Source organism: Lissotriton vulgaris, chromosome 3_2, assembly GCF_964263255.1.
Source record: "Lissotriton vulgaris chromosome 3_2, aLisVul1.2, whole genome shotgun sequence".
In the NCBI taxonomy this organism is placed as follows: Eukaryota; Metazoa; Chordata; class Amphibia; order Caudata; family Salamandridae; genus Lissotriton; species Lissotriton vulgaris.
This window is the reverse complement of record NC_141690.1, coordinates 78,187,373-78,199,455: the sequence shown is the minus strand read 5'-3', so window position 1 is coordinate 78,199,455 and position 12,083 is coordinate 78,187,373.

Genomic DNA, 12,083 nt, shown 5'->3' with positions numbered 1-12,083 from the left:
AAGGTGGACATGGTGGACTAGGAAGGAATACACCTCTGGGTAATGGGGATTGCTCTGTACTAACCGTCTTTGTACTGCTATCTTTCTTCTCTGCATTAGCCAGAGGAATATTTAGTTCACACGGGGCGAACATTTTCCCGTGGGTTCAATTTCCTAGATGGAGCTCTAGTTCATCTTTAACAATGGCTCTCATCTGTGCCTCTAATTCCACTACCAAACTCTAACTGGATCACCCTCACTGGTGCTAATTTCTGGACCTTTCCCTTTGCCCGTTTTATGTCTTGCAGCTTTGGGTATAGTAGTGTTTATTCTGCCTTTACAAGTTTTGGGATTTACTGGGGAAGGTTGTGGGGGTGATAGCATGGAACCGATATGGCCGGATAAGGATTTTAATGGACTAGGAGTCATTTCTAAACTAGTTTGTACCGAGGATGGTGGTTCTGTGGGTTTCGGGAAAAGAGCTGGGGGTCACAAAAAGCCGCCTTTCTGTTAGCTCGATTTCTGTCGATACTACCTCAATGGCTCTCTGGAGCAACCTGTCAATGGAGGTTTGGAGCAGTGGGGCCGGTATTAGTTCCGGGGGTTTATTTTTGGGTACAAAGCCATGCTTCCCCATGTCTGCTGGAAGTAAAAATGAATGGGCACAGTCGAAGACAAAACCTAGCCCCAGTAGAAGATATGGTGCGACCAACTTAAAATTTGAGTGCCAAAAGGGAATGTAAGCATAGGCCAATAGATGCAGAATGGTGAAGCTAAAAAGGCCTTAACTCAAATAGGGCAAAGGTGCAAAGTGCTTGATATAGTTAGCAGCAAGTAGGGCATGTAAACATAGACCAAAGTGTACAGGCTACTAAGGCTAAAAATACACTAACCCGAAGGGCAAAAATGCAATGTGCATAATATAGTTAGCAGCAAGGAGGGCATGTAAACATAGACCAAAGAGTACAGGCTACTAAGGCTAAAAATACACTAGCCCGAAGGGCAAAAGTGCAACGTGCGTAATATAGTTAGCAGCAAGCAGGGCATGTAAACCTAGACCAAAATGTACAGGCTACTAAAACAAAAAAGAAATTGTCCCAGGGGGCAATAGTATCAATTGATTGGGGTCGTTTTGACAGCAAAAAGGTACGTGTAGGGCAATTACAGTCAATAAAATGTGTGCTACAACGTCCCTGTTTAGATGTAAGACAAGTCCCAGGGTGCTTTCTCAGACCATGCTGTATTAGAAAAGAGTGGATAAAAATATGTCCAGTCAACAGTGGCGAATGTGAGGGCATAAACAAGGGAACAATACAGGAAAACACACAGTACCTCTCAGCTGTCACTGATGGAGAACAGGGAGTTAGTCCCTTAAAAATGTAAGCAGGGTGGCCCTGCCATGCCTCTTCCTGGCAATGACGGGCAAGGACGGGCCCTACCTTGGCCTGCGGGAGGCTGGGGGCGAAGATATGACGCCTCTTGGCTCACTGGACATCGTGGGTGGCAGACTTGACATATTGGACCAAGGACCTACCAAGCAAGAAGTAGTCAATTCGAGAATGATGCCCATACGTCTTGCTATAGAACGTATAAAAACTGTACCTGGTTCAAGACGTTTTAACCCCTTAAGTGCTGCCTCGGTGCATTGGCCGACGGCAGCACTACCTCCCCAGTGCTGCGCACGACCATTGGACGTCCATTCAGCACTAGTTCCAATGGACAGCGCAGCACTGGGGAGGAATGTTTAATAGCAGCTATGAGGTCATGTCAAGGTCCATGTGGTAATACTGCAGTAGACCCATTTGAGGAAATTATAGCGCCTGAGGGCCTTTTCAAAATGTTCTTGGGTTCAGGATGTGGTGTGCTCTGATCAATCTTGTAACACCAAAGGGGTGGACATATTAATTAAGAACCATTGCTGCATTAAAATATTAAGACATACGTCAGAATTAGAACCTTAGAAGCGGGAGGTTTTAAGTGGACATGTGCAATCTATTACGGGCCCTTCGGTGATAACCCTAGCTAGCTGAGATATCCGGTGCATCACTTGGCATAATTTTTCTCCCTATATATCTTAGGTGGTGATTTTATTGTGGCTTTGGACAGTGATCTTGATAGGATATCTAAGGCTAAATATACAAGCATGTTAAAAGCAAAAGTCAGAATTTAAGGCTATAACACTGGATCAGTGACTGTTGGATATATGGCGTGTGCAGGTGGGCACCAAGAAAGGCTATACCTTTTGCTTACATTCTGTGATAATGTTTTGAGTAAACAGCTCTCTACAGCTGTTATGTTCTGTACATGTGAACATTTAGGATCCTTCACATTAGAGTTGTTGTACTTCTCGTTTTATATTCCCATCACTGCACTTAATGAGACAATAAGCATCATAAGTGGAACATAATAATTCTCACATATATTGACACAAGAAGCATTTACATTTTACCGAGTAGGACACTATAGTTCAAATTGCGCAGGTTTTCTCTATCATGACTTTTATCTGTCCTAGTTGGGAAAAGCTTAAAGCTTATTAACACCGGGTAAAATGTAAACTATTATTCTGAAATCGATTGCTTTGCTATAAAATAATGGGAGTTGGTACTAGATTCCACAGCAAATGGAAATTCCTCGAAATCGCGTTTTTTCCTTAAATACAAAACCTTCTACAATAAAAGCTGTACGTGTTTCTAGATTAATTGGATTTTTTTCTTTTAGCCTAATTTATTGCGCACTTTAAGAAACCAAAACGTCCAGTATCCACTATGCTTGTGACAAAGAAACACAATGGAAGCAATTTCTCTCCAACAAAAAGCAGTGCTTGTAATGCATTTTTGAATCCCGCATACCTTCCCTTAATGAGGTTTTGGCATGCTATAAATTACACTAATGAGACTTTTGTCTTTCCCATGGAATATATTTTCAAGCCCCCGATCATTGCACGTAATGTGGAAACGTACGTCCTGCAACGACCTATTAAAAACGTAAGCTACATTTCAACGTAAATGCTTTCAGGAATCGAATTGCTTTCGTGTTGTTTAATTTTTTTTCAAAACATATTTTTATCATGGTTTTGCAGTAGCATTTCCAGCAACTGGAAGTGACCACATATTGAAGTGAACAAGAACCTTTGCAAGCTGTCAGAACGTTTAGCCCCAAGAAGTGGTTTGTGTGTGGCAACAACTGAACAATTATATTGCCACGCTCTTTTTTTTTTATGGGACGCATGGTCATGTGATTGGTGCTGTTTTGCTACCGTCAATATTTTTTTCTGAGGTTTTAGGTCGAGCCTGGGCAGCGCATGCGCTGCTCTGTCAGGCATGCTGTATTGGAGTATGCACTTGAAGCCCAGCCCATATTCGTCATTGGCTTGTGTCATTGTCCTTCGTAAATGCTAGCTTCTGATTGTAAATAGCCTTGTTAGTCCCTCCTTGTCTTCATTTGTAACCTCCCATGAGGACACCCCCTTTTAAATGTGTTGTTGCTCGGTAAGCTTTAATTGGAGCCCCAAGCACTTTTTCATTAAATGGTTTTCACATGCCTGCTGTTGCAGGAAGGACACGCTCTCTTGCAACAGGTTTATAATTTTTTTCATAGTATGGCATTCCAAAGCCGTGCCTTTGCTTAACTTGCATCGCCAAGTGCGGCTGCATGGTTTTTTTAAACCTTTTTTTTTAAAGTGCCCCATGCCGCAATTACGCTTTAATGTCAGCCACACCCCTTTCCTTAAACGAGCCCAGTCTAAGGAAAGGGGCGTGGCAGCGATTAAAGTGAATGTGCTGCATGGAGCACTTTTTAAAAAAAAAAGTATTTGTTTGTCAAATTGACAAACAAAAGCTTTTTTTGTAAAAACGCCCCATACTGCGCTTTCACTTTAATGGCAGCCACTGCCCTTTCTTTAGACCTGGCTCGTCTAAAGAAAGGGGCGCGGCAGATATTAAAGTTAAAGCACTGCTTAGGCATTTTTACAAACTAACATTTGCAATGCAATAGGTGTCGCATTTACAAAACTCCTGTAAATGTGAGACCTATTGCATTGCAACTGCATGTTTTAGTATTACAGACAGACAAAGAGGGATAGCCTGCATCAGAGCATGTACACTGACATCTCAATAATTCAGTATCATCATTCAGAGCAGGACATCACACAATAAGTAGATATACGTAGTTATGGAAATAATTTTTGCTTGCACCAGAATTCCCATACTGATTATGAGTTGGGTGGGTGATTCTGACCTGGTAGTATGCACACAGATTGGAATGACCGAGTATTAGGTTATGGAATGCGTTAAATAACTCAACCTTCAATGAATTGAAATTTAACAGGGGAAAACTATACAGCGGTTATCATGAAATACGGATTTTGATATATTAAACACCAAAATCAGCATGTTATTCCCCAACAACCCTGTTGTATAGTTATTTATCATGTGCGATAAATGCCACCTATACTCGTAATCAGGGCCTTAGAGTTGATGCAGGTTTCTCCTTGCTGGTAAACATTGAGCAAAGTAAGGGCCAGATGTAGGTAATTCATATTTACTGACTCTTAAATACCGAATTTTACCGATTCGGTATTTAAGAGTCGGTAAATATGAAGGGGGGAGATGCAGGTATTACAGATTCCGTAAATACCGAATCGTTAAGATTCGGTATTTACCGATTCTGTAAATACCGATTCGGTATTGCCCATTGATTCCTATGGGCATTGAAGCCCATAGGAATCAATGGGCATTACCGAATCGGTATTTACCGATTCGGTAAATACCGAATCCAGCAAGGGTGCAGGGGGTGTCACTTTGACACCCTCTATCACCCCAATTCCGGACTTGTGTGCCATGTGGCAAACAGACATTCCCTAAGGGCATGTCTATGTGTCACATTGCACAGGTGTGCATGCACACATGTGCATGCACACCTGAATGCGGTATTTTACCACCCAATTGGATTGGGTGGTAAAATACCGAATCTGTAAGGCCTTTGGGACTCCGAAGAGTCTCACCTACATCTGGGTTTTACCCAATCGGTAAAATTACCGATTCGGTATTTTACAGAATCGGTAAATTTACCGATTCGGTAAATTTACTGAATTTGTAAAATTATGCCCCTACATCCCAATCACCAAATACCGGTCGGTAACGGCCGAATTCGGCCGTTACCGACCGGTGTTTGGGCTCCTACATCTGGCCCTAAGTTTTTTAAGTTATGGCGGTGGGTGAGGCATGGAGGGCATGCTAAGGCATCTTAGGGTTATTTTGGCACTGGCTGTCTACAGCGAAAGTTCCATTATTGAACCTGTCTTGGGACAGCTATCTTGTTCTGGAGCTATTGAACTACTTTATGAATTAACAAATGGATGAAGTAAGACAAACCTGACACTAAATTTCAAAGCTTTGCTCAGAATACAGTCGGAAATTAACCCTGTAATGGTGGCTATTTGACATCTTGGTGGATGATTGTACCCTGGCTCAAGATTGGGAGCAATTGACTATCTTTTGGGCATTTGAGTTATTTGTTTGAGTTATTTGAAGGCACCAACGTTATCTTCTTAAATGTTCTGAGTGATGCTAAAGTCCAATCCGAAGACTTAAAAGCATGAATCATAGTTTAGAAGAGTCCAGACAAGGGGTCTTTCAGAATTCTCAGAAGGGTGGTACCTAGGACATTAATAATCTAACCTATTTACTGAGCAAAATAGGGCATGTATGTTTGGTTTTTCATAATATAGTACTATCAACCTTTCAACTATTGGTCAGAGTACCACAGGCCCGAGAAGGTTGGTTGCTTGCCATTTAGATATGCAGTTTGCATCCCAAAAATGCAATATTGCTAAGTCTGAGCGCTCCTTTGGTTAATTATGACTGGAGCGGTTCAAACAAAGTCAACCCTGTTCTCGTGCCTTTAAGATAAATATTTTGGTCCACTGAGTCACATGCTTCAGAGCGAGCCTGACTGTATGCCATGGACTAAGCATGGGCGAATTTTGCGAATCTCGCGTTCGCGAATTTTGCGGATTTGCGAACTCGCAATTCGCAAAATCCGCGAATTCTCGCGAATTTTTTTTTTTGTGTGTTCGCGCGGGTTTCTGCCAGTTCGCGAGGGTTTTGTAAAATTTCGCAAACGCGAACTTACCTGTCGGGTCGCAAGTTTCGCGAACTTGTTGTTTCTACGTGTCCAGCCTGTTCGGGACACTCTTCTTCATCACTGCCACTCTCTGTCACCACTGCCACTCTCTGACTACTCATGCCACCCTCTGGCCCAACCATGCCACCCTCTGTTTCATCACAGCACCCTCTGGTTGTCCAGTCAGTGTACATTATTGTGGCAAAGCAAGCACACCTTCCCTGCCTCAAGTGACCTGAATTAATTTGGGGCTGATTAATGTGTCACAGAATATTTTTTTAGCTGGCACCTGCTTCCTTAGTGCTTCCTGATTAGTGATCTTTTGCACTTGCTAAGTGCTTTCATTGTTGCAAAATTAGTTACAACACCTGCCCTGCCCCAACTGACAATAATGAATTAGGGGCTGATTAATGGATTTGAACTTCCAGCCTGGCTCCTGCTTGTCTCCCTTAGCTGTAATTCAGGACCTTTGTGGCATATGTGTAACTATTCTGAGGTTCAGAGCAGGGTCACATATAGTTGCAACTGGCAACTGAACTCTGGAGGGGTCCCTCAGGAAGCACTACAGGAAATGGCTACTAATGATGAGCCTGAACTTTTGAACATTGTAAGTAGTTTCAGTTTTGCTAAGATCGTATTTCTGCAATTTTGCGCTTATTCGTGGGGCGCGAAGTTGTACTGGGAAGCCGCGAACTCACGCGAACAGTGCGAGCAAGCCATAAAATCCGCTGCTCGCGGATTTGCGGATTTTGCGGGAGATTCGCGAATCTCGCGGATTGCGAATTTACCGAAAATCCGCAAAATCCGCGAGCGAAACGGATTTTCCACCCATGCTTACCATGGACCAATGGGATGTTAGTAATATAGTGGATACCAGCAGCCAGTCCTCCAAGAACCAAAAAGTATAAGTGCTTCTTAGGATGAACAAGTACTATAATTCAGAATAAGGGCAACAGACAAAAAAGGTTAACACATAGAGAAACACTACAATAACACTACAGTAGAAAAAAATAACATATATGATTAAATTCATCTATAAATATATTACAGTTTAACTTTTGTTACACAGAAGGCTGTAGCTTAGAGGGACCCTTGATCTACAATGTGAGCCAGACAGAGTGGACTCCAGGCAGCACTTGGCCTCTTGGCAGCCCTGCTGAGGAGGTAAAGGGGCCAGCAAGAAAGCAAGTCTTTACAGAGGAAGCAGCAATTGAGGATAAAAAGGAAGAAACCTAAAACAGAACATGAAAATATCAAAGGATGCACTCAGAAGGAAGGCTGTTGATGGACTGGATGAATATGAGAAACGCAACAAGACGAAACATTTCCAGGCAACTTTCTGCTGTTAGTGCCTGTTCTTTCACACCTGATTTGCGGGTTGGACCCTGAAGTTCCTGCACAAGTTGATCGTTGACATCATTGGGAAGTCTGAGCATTAAGGTAATTTGCCATCTAGGTCTGAGACAAACGCCATGTCAATGATGCCTCTGGGAAAAAAACACCACAAATGCCATCTTCCTGTTATGCAACTCCTGTTGCCTTTATGACCTATACACCAGGATCTCCTTCCAACTGGATAAGACTTATTCTGGACATACTGTTCCTCTTTAGTCCACATTTTACACATTCAAAGAATGTATTCAATGCCGTCTTTATGCTCTGCTAAGGTCCAACTGGACTCCTATACATTTTTCAAGGAGTTTGATCGAGCTGTAGTTGTTGGTAATGTCTAATCAGTCTAAAAAGAGACATGCTTCAGTGGCGGATCCATTGTTGAGCAATATATTGATTATAAAAATGAGGGATAGAGTTTGGTTGAATGTTATCATTATTTAAGCCCAGTTATGTGACAGATGTCGGCCTACTCTGACCTGAATATTCATGGCCTTTTTAATGTTTTGTTTTTATTTTTGGTTTAGTGTTCAATAATAATTTGAATTGATTTCATCGTTCTAAAAGTTCAAAATAGTAGGATTTGAAAGATACAGGTGTTGTTTCAGAATTCTCCTCAACCAGGTTTCAGCACCCTAAAGTATAGTCTTGTGCATTACCAAGGCATGCCTCAGCTGCTGGGTTTAGGGACAACATTCTTTCGTTCCTTTCCTGAATGACAAGAAAGATTAATTTAACAAATGTGTTTATCAAAAGGAGGGAAGAGGAATGATTGTCCTATCAGTTCCCCAGAGCATATCAAAAGTTAATCAAACGTGGATAGGACACTTGTAACCACTTTGCCAGGAGATATATATTGTAAAACCCTCATAAACGCCGTGTATGTCGAAGTAGCGGTTTATCTTATTCTCCGCCCCACACTGGCGTTGTGGCAATAGTCATAGGGTTAGACAACTTGTGCTTTGCCAGCCTCGCCTGAGGCAATCTCTGGTGTGTCTTGGCAGTATCCAGAGAAAAAAAGTTTTAACCCACTGGTAAGTTGTCATGAAAGGTAAAAATAGTCTCCAATCAACAAACTGATCTTTATTAACGTCGTTGGCCAACTATAGTAGAATAATGAATGGGTATGCTCTTGGGACTGAGTTAAGGGTCCTCAGCATATCACTTTAATGGAATACGTCGACATGTTTCAGCTCACTGTGCCCGTAGGTCTATGGAGCCTTCGTCAGGACAGGGAAACACACAAACAAGATAAAATACTTTCACTATTTGTGAAGTAGATGGGTAACTAGGAACTTGATAGTCTTACCCACTGTGGTTCAGCATTCACCACCTAAGGACGAAAAACGGGTCAATACCTGGCTTTAATTATAGTGGTCAAAGCATACTAAGTTTCTATGCTTATTAGGTGTATTCATTTTACACGCATACTACTTTACGGTACATTTGGAAGAAAAACACTATTTATAGAAACACTTGTGGCGAATTATACAAGGGAGACAATATAGTGAGAGAGCGGTCACAGTTATCAATTCAGTTCACAGGGATTACATTTTTAGAATTAGTCAGGTCAACATTTACGCTGTTAAAATGACTACGTATATGCACAGTCGAAATTATAGCATATCTACGTAAAGTTAAACAGGGTAACAAAAGCATAACAATTATTATTCATACCTCTATTTAGGGTGAGTATGTTGCAAACCTGAGAAGAGTGAGAGACAATACAACACGTGTAATAATCTTTAAGTGTTGGAACACGGGAAGTGTCGGTAAAATAGAGGTTCCTCGTGTGAGGTCTTACCTAGAACTTGCGTCAATTATACTTCCTCAGAGGGTTTGGACAGTTAGTCCCAGGCTGTAAGGGTACCAAGATTATTGAGGTTTAAAAAGGTTATTAAGTGTTACCCGTGTATGTAGCGAGTTTTTCGTAAAGTTCAGCCCTCACCCACGTGGGAAACTGGATCCGCGTCTTGTGCTGGCGCTGCCCTCTGGACGCCAGAACCCCGTTTCCAGCTGGGTTTTGAAAAGTAACGTATAGTCGTTATAGAAAGAGGACTGACCCAGGTACGGAGAGCTCGTAATCGTGTTAAAATACGATTATGTACAAAATGCTGTTTTTAAACATATCAATTAAAGATGGTTTTGATGATGAAATTGTGTAATCATTTGATTTTTCGAAGCGCAAAGTCAGATGTTAAAATTACTTAGGACACTTAAAGTCTATGTGGCGAGCTGTGCAGTTTATCAAGCGAAATGGTGCCATGAAATTTCATCATTCAGTCCATGTGTGTTTGTCTTAAGTCGATCTACCCAGCGTTGTTCTCTCTCATAAAGCACTTTCTCTACATTGGGGGTGCTCTCGGGTAGTCTTTCGATGACGGTCCATTTTAGTTCCTCGATACTGTGTTTCCACTCAACAAAGTGTGAACAAAGTTTCGTTGTGTTTTTTTGCAGGCGGATATTACTCTTATGTTCTCCTATACTAAGTTTCACCTTCCTGCATGTCATCCCGATGTACTTCTTGTCACAAGGACAGGTAACCATAAAAATCACATGGGATGAGTTGCAGTTGCTGTGTTGTTTTTTAATCCATTTTAGTGTCGTAGTTAGATGTAACACTTTTGTACTGGTCGTGGATTTACAGGCCAAGCATGACCCACAAGGGTAATATCCTGTCACTGGCGCCATATGTACATCTCTTATTGGTTTTTCCAGGGTCAGTTGTCTTGGACGGGTGTGGACCAAGAAATCACGAAGGTTTTTTGTTTGTTTATTGGCAAAGCGTGGTTTAGGCCAATCATTTTTACCTGTATTTAGGATGTGCCAGTTCTTGTTAATTAGTTTGTTTACTTGATATGTCACTGGGCAGAATGTTGTTACGCAGGTCATTAGATCTTCTGTTGGCATTTTTTCATAGGTGGATAAGAGGTTTTCTCTCGGTTGGTTCATAGCCCTCTTGCGGCATTTCGATACAGTTGATGGTTTATATTGTCTTTTTAGGAGTCTTTCGCAAAGTTCTTTAGATTGTTCTTGATAGTCGGCCATCTGGCTACAATTCCTCTTGAGACGTAAAAACTGGCTGTATGGCAAGTTATCTCTTAAAGGTTGGGGGTGGTAACTTTTGTAGGATAACAGACTGTTCTTAGCAGTCGGTTTTCTGAAAGTATTTGTCTCAGTGTTGTTCTCCTTTATATAGATGGTTAAATCCAGAAAATCAATACTTTTTTTATCAGCGGTGTGGGTGAAACGTAGCCAGCGGTCTCGTGTGTTGAGCCACTCCATGAATTGGTTCAGATCTTGGTCGTTGCGCCAGATTAGTAAAACATCATCAATATAACGTTTCCAGTAAAGTATGCTGGAAACGAATGGATTGTCTGCTGTCAGGACATTTTTAGTTTCAAAATTGCTCACATAGAGTCCTGCCACCGATGGGGCAAAAGCACTCCCCATTGAAGTGCCATGGCTCTGTAAGAACAATTGGCCATCATATTCAAAATAGTTCTCAGTTAACGCCAGCCGGCAACATTCAAGGACTAAATGTCTTGGTGTATTAAAGTTCCAGTCTTCCATGAAGAGAACGTCTTCAAGCATTTCAAGGGTCTCTTTTTGAGGGAGGCTCGTATATAGGGATTCAACATCCAGACCCACTAGTAGCATTGTGGTGGGGTCGAAAGTTTTATTTTTCAATTGATTTAACAAATCCCTGGTGTCCTTCAGATAAGCTGGAGTCTTTTGGACCAAAGGTTGGAGAAATTGGTCAGCAAATTTAGAGAGTGGCTCCAGTATTGAGCCTATACCCGATACTATCGGGCGCCCTGGTGGGGGGACTCTGTTCTTGTGAGTTTTTGGTAGGGAATAAAAGAAAGGAATTTTAGGGTCAGTTGTTATTAAAAATTTCGCCTCTTTTTTACTGATCCATGAATGTGTCTCTGCTTCACACACCATTGTTGCAATTGTTGTTTTCAGTCTCGGTGTCGGATCTGAATCAATTTTGGTGTAAAATTTTTCATCTGCCAGTAGTTTTAAGCATTGGTCTCTGTATCCTTCTTTTCCCAAAACGACTATGCCTCCACCCTTATCTGCGGGTTTAATCACAATGTCTTCATTAGACCGGAGTTTGTTTAAGGCTTGGCGTTCTTGTCTTGTCAAATTTTGAAAAGTTTTTTTGACAATGTGTTGAATTTCATCAATTCCAGTAAAGATGGCCTGTTCAAAAGCTTGGATTTCAATAGGCACCACACTACTGGGTGGAGTAAAAGTTGACTTTTTCCATAGGTTAGTATCTCCTCCATGGACTTGTGATGGTGAACCAGAGAAGTGTGCTTTAAGTTTAAGTGTTCAACAAAATTCTGATAGTTCACACTTCAATTTAAAGAGGTCTAGACTAGGAGTCGGTACATAGCCAAGTCCTTTATTCAGAACATTTTCCTGTTCTCTTGACAGTGTCAATGTGCTTAGGTTCACTATTAGTGACTCGTTTTGCTCGTTCCTGGTTTTGCTATTGTCATGCTCCGTGTTTGAACATTTGGTTGTTGGTCTTGCCATAATATGTTTCTTCTCCTTCCACTTTGGTTCTGGCCCCTCAA